The 13,187-nt window shown below is 42.5% G+C and overlaps 1 protein-coding gene across 1 annotated transcript in view; it reads left to right on the forward strand.

Annotated features, from left to right (window-relative positions):
* EBF2 (early B-cell factor 2) overlaps positions 1-13,187 on the forward strand; it is a 223,289-nt gene that overhangs the window by 12,270 nt on the left and 197,832 nt on the right. The gene's annotated exons all lie outside the window — the stretch shown is intronic.

The following is a 13,187-nucleotide window of genomic DNA, read 5'->3' on the forward strand; positions in this document are numbered from 1 at the left end:
TGTACCCGAAGTTACTCGGTCACTTCCTCATCACTCTCTGTGATTGCTGTTGGGCTTGAAGACTGTCAAATTAAATTATAGTTTGGGGATGATGACAAGCTTTCCATTGCACAGGGGGAGGTTCCTTTCTACCACAGAGGGTTGCATTCCAGGTCCTATGTTATGTTCAGAGTGGAAAAGATTCTTTGGGACAAGATGCTAATTCATTGAAATGTGATTTCGGCCTCCTCGGCTGTATGTTTTTGTGATTGGAACCAGAACTTACAAACCAGTAAAGAAATACCAAATTAACTTCCAGCAATCATGTAATTTTTAAGAAATCCCATATTCCCACCCCTAATTTTTTCTCTTTCGTTAAAAAACGGAAGAATTCCCTCTTGCTTCTTTCTTTGGGTTTTTGTGTTTCTAGACAGGTCCTGAAATGGATTGGAGCGGCCGCAGTCTCTAAAGTTGTTATTCCAATATTCCAACAAATTCTCAGTTGGGAGAATGGAACCTCTGGCATTCTTCCCAGAAAGCCAGCTTGCTTTCTTTGTGGAAATTATAGCATAGCCCTAGGAATGAGGAGGCTGGAATTCTGATCCTATTCTAGCTTCTGACCTTGGACACAGCACTCAACATCTCTGCTCAATGATGTCACAGAGGGTATAGAGTTGGAGGGTATGGCTTGCTGTTGGATGTTGCAGAAGGTTGCTAAAATATACATGGCAGTTTTGCAATATTCCCTGAGATGCTTGGAGGAAGAAGACAGTCAAGTAGGAAATGTTTGCTGGATGTATAGAGCGCCTTCACCATCTTAGGAGGTTTAAGTGAGACCCATTTGAGGGAGTTCTTTGGAATTCCTTTAGTTTTTCTGAAAGCAAATAGAAGCTTAAAATTAATAAGTTGTAGGAACTCTGTGGGACCAGCTGTCTTCCTCGTTTGATCGGTGAAAAGGCTGAACTCAGGAATGGTGATATGACTTGCCCACGGTTACACATCTGGTTGGAGTGAAGCTGGTGCTGGGACACAGCTGTCCTCACTTCTGGCCTGTGATGCTCTTATTGCCACAATCCTTTCCTCCCAGCACTCTCTGTCCCAGTTTATACGATCACACGTAATATAATTTCCCAGGCTTCCCTGGTGGCTCAGTGATAAAGAACCCACCTGCTAATGAAGAAGACTCAGGTTTGATCCCTGGGTTGGGAAGATTCTCTGGAGAAGGAAATGGAAACCTATGCAACCTGCTTCAGTATTCTTGGAATCTTCATTAGAATCTTGTCTAATTGCTCTTGACTGTCTTCTGGGCTTCCCTTTGCCTTCTTCTCTTCATTTGTGGAAGGGAGAAGGTATGAAGGCAGAAATCCCATGGAGAGAGGAGCCTGGGGGGCTACAGTCCATAGAGTTGAATAAGAGTCAGACACAACTTAGTGACTAACAACACAACATTTCCCAGCTTCCTAGTATACCCTGAGGTGCTCTGGAGGATATGAAGCCTATGAGAGCAGTGTAGACACGGATCTAGTCCTTTCCAGCATGTTCACTGAGTTCACTTACCTTTGTCTAGTCCTTTTTTTAAAACCAACTTTAGCTCCTCTTTCAGGAGGTATTCTAACCTCATGGTTGTGATATCTTTTCTTCTAATAAACACCCCATAAACCAGCTTTAGAAATGTTTGCAAACCCATAAATGCCTACCTGCACCTTACATCTCATAAGCACACATTCTAAAGACTCTGCATTTAGTAGCAGTCCTTTCTCTAAGAAACTATGTATAGCCCGAATGCAAGGAGAAAGAAATACGCTATGTTTTCTTCCCATGTAATACACATGTTAATGTACATAGGCTTTTGACATCTATGGAGAGAAAAAATTTTCAGGTTATGTGCCTTCACTGTTTGTGCTAGAACACTTTAAATTCTTCTGAGAAGGTGGAAATTGTATTTTAGCTGTGTCTTAAGGAGCTTTATGTGACGCTGGCATTTATTTTTATTAGCTGGTGCACAATTAAACAGCCTGACGATGTCTCTGCGTCGCTTGTAATATGTGTTACTTCTGAAATGTTGTGCATCTGCATGTGGAAACATGCATACCAAAGGGTGCTATAAATTGACCAGGGATCAGGTTTTTTTTAAAGAACTCATCTTGTTATAAACAGATGCATTTGTTCGGCTTCCTCATCAGAGAGCTTTTGTTTGAAGATACTGCTTGTTCCTCTATTGGAATCTTGTCTTTTTGTTCCTGACTGTCTTTGGGGCTTCCCTCTGCCTCCTTCCTTTCATTTGTGGACGGGGAAGAGGATTGAAGGCAGGCTTCCCTTTGCCAGAGGTGGGATGGGTGGCTTGTGTTATCAAGCAGTGCCTCTGGTCTCTGGGTTCAACACCTGCCACCTTAGAGATGTTTAGATAACCCAGGAGCTAAGGGGTTGAGATAACCCAACAGGTGCTAAGTAGTCTATTTTGGATTTCCTCTGAGTAAATATAGAACTCTCTTCTTTGCCCTCGTTCCTATACACTGACTAATTATCTCTTCCTCCTTCTCACTCCATCTAACCAGATGCAGTTAATTTACACTATCTTTGAATTTCTCACACAACAGCCACGTTCCACTCTGACTGTAGGGAAGCCGGTTTATTCCCTTGAAATTGTGCAAGTTGGCGAGGGGGAAGGGACCCTTCAAGACTGGTTCCCAAACTTTTCACCGCCAGGGACCCCTTTTATTGTTTTCTTTGCAGAACCAGGTTCTGCAAGATTTTGCCTGTCAAGCTGCAATGAACAAGTCATAATCCAGCTGTAATTTAATTTTTATTACTTGAAGATGTACAACAGAATGGGAAGGAAAAATCTCATCCCAGAAATGCCCTTGATCTTGGGACTTTCCTGGCAGTTCAGTGGTTAAGACTCCATGCTTCCACTGCAGTGGGTAGGCGTTTGATCTGTGGTCAGAGACTAAGATCCTGCAAGCCTAGTGATACAGCCAAAAATAAAGAAATAATTTTTTTAAATGTCCTTAATCTCATCAATGGAGAAGGCGATGGCACCCCACTCCAGTACTCTTGCCTGGAAAATCCCATGGACAGAGGAGCCTGGTAGGTGGCAGTCCATGGAGTCGAGAAGAGTCGGACATGACTGAGCGACTTCACTTTCACTTTTCACTTTCATACATTGGAGAAGGAAATGGCAACCCACTCCAGTGTTCTTGCCTGGAGAATCCCAGGAATAGGGGAGCCTGGTGGGCTGCCGTCTATGGGGTCGCACTGAGTTGGACACGACTGAAGTGACTTAGCAGCAGCAGCAGCAGCAGCAGCAATCTCATCAATAGCCAATCAGAGTTTCTGATTGGGACGAGAACTGCTAATATTACCACGCTAACTTGATAGACTGCCAGCTCAAACATGAAACAACCTGACTTTTCACTTAGCCCCACTTGACCACGTCCTGGGCAGACAGTCCATTTCTAATAGGCTATTTGAAATACGACAGATAGCTTCCTCAACCTCATGGCTCCTTAACTGAAAATCGTTGGATTTTTACAATGGGGCATCCCCATCAGAGACTGTGTTCTCCGTTTCCTAAGACCTGGGAATTTTTTTTCCCCTGCCTATGTGACTGCCATCCTTTATCTCTCTAGAAACATAAATTTAGTTCTTATTTTCAGTTGTCTTTGAAGCATGCTTTTGTGAATTCTTGGGCAGCCACACCCCTTTTCAAAAAGCCAGGCCAACACACAGCCTAGTAGGACTTGCTGCTAAATCACAGGTCCCCAGCAGAGCCTTCCTTCTGTGTAGAAACATGTGCACAGCGTGGCAGTAGCGTTTATTCATTTTGAATATAAAAATCTAAAGTTTCTATCTGAAAGAAAAAAAAAAAAAACCTCAACAGAACAAAACAAAACAAAGTCAACAATGAAAACATATTCCCTACTGAGGTCTTCAGGGTACACCTTGTCCATAAAGATCTCTGTGTGGTAAATAAAAATAAAAAGACTCACACTGATTTACATTTTGGGGTTTCAGATGGTGGAGGTGGTTTAGTTGCTAAGTCATGTTTGACTCTTGTGACCCCATGGACTGTAGCCCATGAGGCTCCTCTGTCCATGGAATTCTCCAGGCAAGAATACTGGAGTGGGTAGCCATTCCCTTCTCCAGGGGATCTTCCCGACCCATGGATCGAACCCTGGTCTCCTGTGTTGTAGGCGGATTCTTTACTGTCTGAGCCATGGGGAAGCCCTTGGTGGTCCATGGAAAGAGGATTTTAGGCACGTTCTCACTGACTTGGGAGAAGGATAAAGAGTGTTTACTGTTCTTGTTCTTGTAGCCTCATGAAAAGTCAGATGAGAGGAGAGGACAAGCGTTCTTTTTGGATATTTGTAGGCTGCCTCTGCCCATGATATTTTCTGTTAAAAGGGCAGCTCCAACCTATTTCTCACATGATAAATATCCCAATGTTTTGTCTTTGTATCTTGGTCTTCTATATTTATGAACTCTGCTTCTGCTTCCAGAAGGACCATTGTAAATTTTGATGGTTTTTGTTTATTTTATTTTTCAAGAAGCCAAGCAAACATCAGAATAACCTTCATTCAAAACGTTTATGCAAAAGGATCTAGTATTTATTTGCTCATGAGCGGTTTTTCTGATATTATCTCCCTTTAAAAATTAAAAAAAAATTATGGTAAAATATATATAACATAAAATTGACTATCTTAACCATTTAAAAATGTATAGTCTAGAGGTATTAAGTGCATTCACCTTGCTGTGTAACCATCACCACCATACATTTACAGAATTCTTTTCATCTTCCCAAATGGAAACTCTGTACTGATTAAATCCTGATTCTGCCTCTCCCCTCTCCCACTGACTCCCATAGGTACTTCATATAATATTTTATTTATCCTTTTCTGACTGGCTTATTTCACAGAATCGTATCCTCCTTAGGCTTCCTTCATGTTGTGACTTATGTCAAAATTTCTTTCTTTTTAAAGACTGAGTAATATTCCATTGTGTGCTGATGCTACATTTTATTTATCTGTCCGTGGACACATGGCCTGCTTCAGCCTTTTGGCTCTTGTGAGTAATATTGCCATGAACATGCTTGTACAAATATCTCTGTGAGTCTCTGTTTTTAATTCTTTTGGAAACATATCCAAAAGTTCAACTGGTACATCATGGGATAAAGAACTGTCATGCCAGGTCCATATTGGTTACTTCATTTTACATTCCCAGACGCAATGCACAAAGGTTTCCATTTCTGCCACATCCCCACATCACTTGTTATTTGCTCCTTTAGTTTTGTTTTGTGTTTTGATAGTTGCCATCCTAATGGCTATTAATTTTGTTTTCTTTTTTCTTTCTAAGTGATCCTTTCTCCTGCCACCATCTTGGTAGCCATCTTCATCTGCTGCTCTCCCTATGGTCCAGGCTTCTCGTTTGCCTTTTCCTTGCCAACTGGTACATGCTCTTCCTGCTTCTCTATGCCTCACCGACTACCTCATTCACTGGAGAAGTGTCTGGATCCTCTTTCCTCTGGGCTGTATTTGTTATTCCTCTATCCATGTATCACTGAACTCTGCAAAGTGTTATTGGTGGAAGGGGAGCTCTCAGAGCATACCTTTTGGAAGTAAAGCCCTTATTGACTCTCCATGCATGCTAGAGGGTGTTGCCTTAATTCTGAACACTGGAGTTTTTCTTTCAGTTAATTTATCAAATGAAACTCCATACTCATCTATTCTTGATTTGTGATATAGATTCTACTTTTAACCTCACTGTCCCTTTCAGCATAGAAACAGTACTTTAAAAAAATTATTAAAAAATTAATAGTTGCTTTACAATGTTGTGTTAGTTTCTATTGTTAGTTTTTACTTCCTGACAGGCTCCTCTGTCCATGGAATTCTCCAGGCAAGAATACTGGAGTGGGTAGCCATTCCCTTCTCCACGGGATCTTCCTGACCCAGGGATTGAACCCACGTCTCCTGCATTAGCAGGCAGATTCTTTACTGCTGAGCCACCAGAGAAGCCCAGATCACTGGCCTCTGAAGTATCATTGAACTTTGAGACTGTACAAGTCACATTGAATGGTGTGACAGGTTTGATGGACTATCGGTCCTCAGAGAGACAGCATGGTTTAGCAGGAATGGTCCAGGACTAGGATCAGAACACCTGCTCTGACCCCAGATCATTTAGTAACTTAGCTGTCTAATGTCACAGAGGTCATGAGCTGCCTCCCTAAGCCTCAGTTTCCCTATCTGTAAAATGAAGTGCTATGGATTAATGGATGACCTTTACATTACCTTCCAGCTCTAAACCCTCTGCTTCTAGCCAAGGCCCAGATTTGGGTGTCAGACATGCTAATTCGTCCTCCTCACTCATCAGTAATTTACAGGAGCTCTTCACATGTGCCATCTCTGCACAGACTCCTCATTGACAGGGTAGTGGAGTCCAGTGCTGTGAAGAGTCTACGAAATCGTGGCCCTTAGCTCTTTTTTTTAACAGTGAAAATTCCATTCTCTCGAGAGGTTTAGATTTTCTCACTAAAAAACACAGATTATTTAACCAAAGTGAAACATCATTCTCTTATATTCTTCTTCCTTTGTTTTCTAGTAAAACCTTTGCTAGTTTCTTGGCCGTTTTGGGGAGATGCAGGTAGGAGAAGGACTCCCTTACTTTCTGGTGTAGAAAAATGTCCCTGTGGGTTGAAACACTTAACTAGATGACAACCTGAGCCAAGTGGTAAACAAGAAACAGGGTTTCCTTTGAGAAAGTCATTCTCCTCCTCCTGATTAAAGAGCTGGAAAGTTATGATATTCATTTCTGTAGTTGGGTTAGTGTTGTTTTTTTTTTTAATTAATTTTATTTAAAATTTTCCTCCCCAAACTCCCCTCTCCTCGAGGCTGCCACATAACACTAAGCAGAGTTCCCTGTGCTGTTCAGTAGGACCATGTTGGTTATCCACTTTAAATATAGCAGTGTGTATATGTCCATCCAAAACTCCCTATCCCTTCCCCTCATCCTTCCGCACTAGTAACCATGAGCTCATTCTTCAAGTCCATGAGTCTGTTTCTGCTTTGTAAGTAAAGTCATTTGTATCATTTCTTTTTATATTCTACATATAAAGAATGTCATACAGTATTTCTCTTTCTCTGTCTGACTTACTTCACTCAGTATGACAGTCTCCAAGTTCATCCATGTTGCTGCAAATGGCATTGGTTCATTCTTTTTAATGGCTGAGTACTGTTCCACTGTTTATCTGTACCACATCCTTTTTTATTCATTCCTCTGGGTTTTTAAGAATTATACTGACTCCACTTGACTGACCAGTCTTCCTAGACTTCAGAACTTCAGCATTTGACACAAACTAGGCTAGACGTCTATATGCTGATTCACTCCCTTGTTCATTCATTTACTGACTTTTTTTCTGTAGTTCAGTTATTAAGCAAATATTTGTGAATCCCTGGCTCTAAGACACCATCAGGGAATACGACAGGCATGATTCTACTCTAATGGAGCTGACAGTTTAAATAATCACACAGAGAGAAATATATTTACAAACTGTAAAACTGCTCTAAACACTAGGTGAGTGGGTGCAAGAGAGGTTTCAACTTTTCAGTCCCATCATTTATTTCTCCAAAAATCAACGTGAAATCAAGATATTTGTTCCATCACACAGGCTTGAATATGCCCCATCGTCTCCCTTTGCACACATCTGTCCTGGCTGGAACCCCCACCCCCAACTTTCTGCCAATATAAATCTGATCCCCCTTTTAAGACCTTGTTCAGATTCTACATTTCCAAAGATAGCAATTCTTGTAGTCAAAGTCTTTTCCCTTGATATGTGTCACACAACCTCGCTCTTGTTAGGATGTATGATATTGTTCTCTCTTTCCCTGTGTGGGCTTGCCTTACATTTCCAACTATATTGTAATTCTTGGATGTCAGACACCATACGTCTCTTAAGCCTTGACTCTAATATCATTAGCTCTGTGATAGTGTTAATAGTATTACCTCTCCCGTTGAGTTGTTTGTTGTGTTAAATCATGAATGTGTGTATGGTGCCCATATAGTGCATGATGGAAGAGAATCTTTTAAAAAAAGTCAAAATAATTATTAGCCTTGGTCTCTCAGTGTCTAACCAGTGGTTCAGATACTATAGACACTCAGTAAATATTCGTTGGCAGATTAATCTCTGACTGCCGGACATCAGAGAGTTGAATCACTGAGTCTTTTGCCAGTTTCTATAGGACCTTTCGTGTAAGCACTTGTATTTGACAATCACTTAGCAATCTCCCCCTTCAATGACCGAGTGGTACAAAACAATGCCAAGAACAGATCACTCAGGTTGTAAGGCAGAATGAATCATTCAGTAAATATTTATCGAGGGCCTGTCATGCCATGGACTTTGCAGGGTGCTCTTAGGGAATACTAAGATTGAATAGACACACAGCTTTACTGTCAGGAGCTTACAGTTCAGAATGAAAAATAAAAGATGTACAGAAATAACCATGATACAATGTGAGATGTGAAAAGTGCCATGGAAGAGGGAGAGATAAAACTCTAGAAGATCCGAAGTGGGGAAATGAATTTCATCTAGGCAGTGGTAGAGGGGCTAAGAGTTGTAACTTGGACATATGCAGTTGAGGTCAAAAGGGATTCTAGGAGAAGGAAAGTACATAGGAAAAGGCATGTAGAAAGGAAAGAATTTCTTAAATCTGCTTATAGTTTTAGAGGTGCATAGATATGAGTAGAAGGGGGTAGGAGGGGCAGTTGGAAATATTATTTGGGTCCAGATCGCCGAAGACCTTACATGCCTTTACACAAGCACTTTGACATTGTTGTGTTGGCAGCAGGAGGATAGCAAAGGATTCTGACTAGTGCAGTGTCATGGTCAGGTGGGTATTTTGGAGAGAGAACTTAGAGGATTCATTGAGAGTGCATGGAGAATGAATGTAGAGGAAACTGTGAGAAAGACGTTAACAGTAGTTTACAAATGCGTTTCTTCTTGTGGCTCTTTGGGAATTTATATGTTTACCTGCTAAAGCCTGGGCAATATTTCCATCACCCTAACTCAGGGATGGAGGTCCTGGGACTTGCAAGTTCAATGCTCTAGGCCTGGCATGAGGAACTAGCCAAGTTGGAAGAGCATGCATGTTTTTAGTCCCAGGAATAAAGATGTGTTTGCCTCTCTGCTCCCCAAAAGATTTCCATCAGGAATTGGGAAGATGGGCACAAGCTTCAGATTTTGTGAAATAAAACATCCCGGTTCCTGCTTTGTTTCTTTCAACTTCTTCTGGGCATGTATTCCTTCTTCCACCCGCAGCAGCAGTTGGGAGTCAGTTTTTCTCTACCAGATACCAGGCACGGAGGCGAAAGGCCCATTTTTCTCACCTCCCTACAACCCGCTTCCCCCCCCGTACACCCACCACTGCAGAGCTTTTGCTGATGTTGCCACTTGTCCCCATGAGTACGCGTCCTTTGTTCACTGGGAAGCTCAGAGCCTTTGCAAAGAACTGCTGTTGTACCATCTGGCAATCTGTGAATTTTTTAGTAGTCTGGATGCTTGTAAGAAAGCAGAATTTCGGAAGGCCAGACTTGAACCATTTATAAGTAACGCAGAGGCCCAGCTGGGTGTATGGCGTTATTCAGAACAGATAGTGGTATATTTCAGCTTCCAGCTTCTTCTTCAGAAAATCATGTGAGGTGATTAAATAGCAGATTTGGCAGGAAGGAGTGAGTCCGGGAATGGAAAAATAGTACTCTGAAATTGTGCTATGTTGGAAATAAGAAATAGACGTTTGTTTGTAAGAAAGATATCTTTCCCCAAAGTTGTCTGGCTGGCTTTGAGGAGAACAAAGGACCCGGAATTTAGGAAAGATGGAGAGGACTACATGTTCACTTAGAGAGAACTCTCTAGAACTTCTAGTTATTTGCTTTCTCTTCGAGCAAACAGGTCTGGGTAAGCTTTTCTGGGTCTCTTTTTTGACCCAGCCAAGGGGTTACCAGACCCAGTGTCTGGAAAATAGGACACATATCCCAAGGAGATGAAAAGGTTATTGTCCACAGATGATTTTAAGATTTAAATCTTGTATGTGTGTGCTTAGTCGTGTCTGACTAAGCAACCCCATGGACCTGCCAGACTTCTCTGTCTGTGGGATTTCCCAGGTAAGAATACTGGAGTGGGTTGCCATTTCCTTCTCCAGGGGATCTTCCTGACTCAGGGATCAAACCCAGGTCTCCTGCATTTCAGGAGGTTGTTTACCATGTTAGGGTTCTACTTACTAGGGCTTGACCAGATTCTTTGTTGATTGAAATCTTGTAAGATTTTTTTCTTTGTGGCTCTGTTCTGTTCTGTGCAGTGACCTAGAGTTGCTCTGGAGGAGCCACTTGATCTAAAAGAAAAGTGGTTGAGTGACGAGATGCCCCAAACCCATTAGGCAGCCTAGACTCAAGTCTATAGGGAGTCAGCCTCTTATCAGTCTGGACCAGGTAATTAATGGAGTGATTGTTCTCCAGAAAGTTTCTCCTCTAAACTTAACTTGTCCTAGCCCCTCAAGACTACCAGGGAACCAGAGCTGGTGAGAAACATGGCAGCTGCTTCCATCTAAGAGGAGTCTTCTAGAAGGAAGTAAGGGAGAAATTCTTACTCTCACTGAAATCGTGGCAGGAATGGAGGAATTTGGAAGGATGGAACCATTGGATTCAGGCCAGGACTGTGGGGTTAACACCTCCTTTTTCCCCCCAACGCTGTACAGCATGTGAGCAGCTTCCCTGGTGGCTCAGATGGTAAAGAATCTGCCTGCAATGTGGGATACCCAGGTTCGATCCCTGGGTTAGGAAGATCCCCTGGAGAAGGGCGTGGCTACCCACTCCAGTATTCTTGCCTGGAGAATCCCATGGACAGAAGAGCCTGGCAGGCTACAGTCCATGGGGTGGCAAAGAATTGGACAGGACTGAGTGACTCTCAACTGCTACTGTCATCGTGCACTACATGGGATCTTAGTTCCCTGACCAGGGATCGAAACTTCTCCCCCTGCTCAGAAAGCACAGAATCTTAACCACTGGACCACCAGGGAAGTCCCAACACCTCCATTTTTTAAGGCCCATAAGATGCTGGGATATTTTAAAAAGAGAACTCACAAAATGACAGGACGCTTAGGGTCACTGTTCCGCTGTTATGCACACATAACCTCCAATAAAGCCCTCGAGGTGGGTCTCTGTGGAGGCCAAGGATGAGCCTTTTGCTTTTTATTTTTGGCTTTGGGTCCAATTTGCACAGGTTATTTTCATGATTGATTTAAAGGTATGCACATGACTCATTATAGCTACATTAGGAAGATCTCTTGGAGAAGGGAATGGCTATCCACTCCAGTATTCTTGCCTGGAGAATCCCATGAACAGAAGAGCCTGGCCGGCTATAGGTCTGTGGGGTCACAAAGAGTCAGAAAGAACTGAGCAACTAAAACTTTCACTGGCTCTGTCATCCCACATTTCGGATGAGAAGACCCAATTGAAGAGCAACTGTTCCAGGGGCTGTGTAACAAGCGGGTCAGAGACTCAGCTGGGATGAGAGACAAGATCTCTAGCTCCCAAGACAAAGCAGGAATGGTCTGTGAATGCTGAGGGAAGGAAAAGAAGAAACTGTGGTGTTCAGGTTGATAAATTTCTGCTGTATTGCAAAGCTTCTCACCCGCCTGAGCTTTGAAGGACTCATCACCTTCTAAACCAGAGACCAGATTGATGGCATTAAAAAAAAAAAAAAAACTTAAACTGCATAAAACATATATTTTTTTTAACTTTCATTTTTGTTTATTTAAAAAAATATTTTTTGGGGGCCATGCTGAGAGAGACATGGGAATCTTAGTTCTCTGACCAGGGATCGAACTCAAGCTCCCTGCATTGGAAGCACAGAGTCTCAACCGCTGGGACCACCAGGGAACCCTAGACTGCTGGCATTTTACTTGACTAGATAGTTTATCTGTAGCCAGTTTCTTCTGTGCAAAAAGGCTTTTTCTTATTGCAGAAGAGGTAAGGTTGTATGTAGGACATAGATTTATAACCTGTGGGTGGAGTGCTTGAAGTGACTGTTATTCCTGCCATATGACGACTGTGCTATAATAATCTCAGATTTGGGTTTTCTACTTCTCTGCCATTCAGGCATTCACCCATTCACTCATTTCTCCCTCTTATTATAGCTGCAGTTGCCAGATTTAGCGCATAAAACTGTAAGATGCCTAGTTAAATTTAAATATCAGATAAACACGAATGATTTTTTTTTTTTTTTAGTATAAATGTGTGTTAGTTGCTCAGTTGTGTCCATGGACTGTAGCACACCAGGCTCCTCTGTCCATCAAATTCTCCAGGCAAGAATGCTGGAGTGGGTTGCCATTTCCTTCTCCAGGGGATCTTCCCCACCCCCCAAGGATCAAACCCGGGTCACTTGCATTGCAGGCAGATTCTTTACTGTCTGAGCCACCGGGGAAGCCCTTTGTATAAATACGTCCCAGTTAAATTTGAATTTCAGATAAAAAACAAATACATTTGTAGTAGGAGTCTTTCCCATGCAATATACTTTATGAAGTGAAGTGGCAGTGTTAGTCACTCAGTTGTATCCCACTCTTTGCGACCCTATGGTCTATAGCTTGCCAGGCTTCTCAGTCCATGGGATTTTCCAGGCAGAATACTGGAGTGGGTTGCCATGCCCTTCTCTAGGGAGTTAAACCCGGGTCTCCTGCATTATGGGCAGATTCTTTACTGTTTGAGCCACCAGGGAAGCCTGAAAAAGTATTCATTGTTTGGCTGAAATTCAGAATCAACTGGCATCATGTACTTTATCTGGCAACCCTACCTGAATCCCAATTTCTTTTTTTTTTTTTAATTAAAAAAATTGCAATATAATCGCTTTACAATGTTGGGTTAGTTTCTTCATTGTAATGAAGTGAAATCATATACACGAATATCCCAGGTGGCATAGCAGTAAAGAATCTGCCTGGCAGTGCAGGAGATGCAGGAAGACATGGATTTGATCCCTGGGTGGGGAAGATCCTTTGTGGTAGGAAACTGCAACCCACTCCAGTATTCTTGCCTGGAAAATTGCACGGGCAGAGTAGCCTGGCAGGCTACAGTACATGGGGTCACAAAGAGTCAGGCAATACTGAGCACACCCTCCACCCCATCCTCTCTGTCTTGGACCTTCCTCCCACCACCACCCCTCCCAGCATCAG

This window comes from Bison bison, unplaced genomic scaffold (assembly GCF_000754665.1).
Source record: "Bison bison bison isolate TAMUID 2011002044 unplaced genomic scaffold, Bison_UMD1.0 scf7180017864141, whole genome shotgun sequence".
Classification (NCBI taxonomy): Eukaryota; Metazoa; Chordata; class Mammalia; order Artiodactyla; family Bovidae; genus Bison; species Bison bison.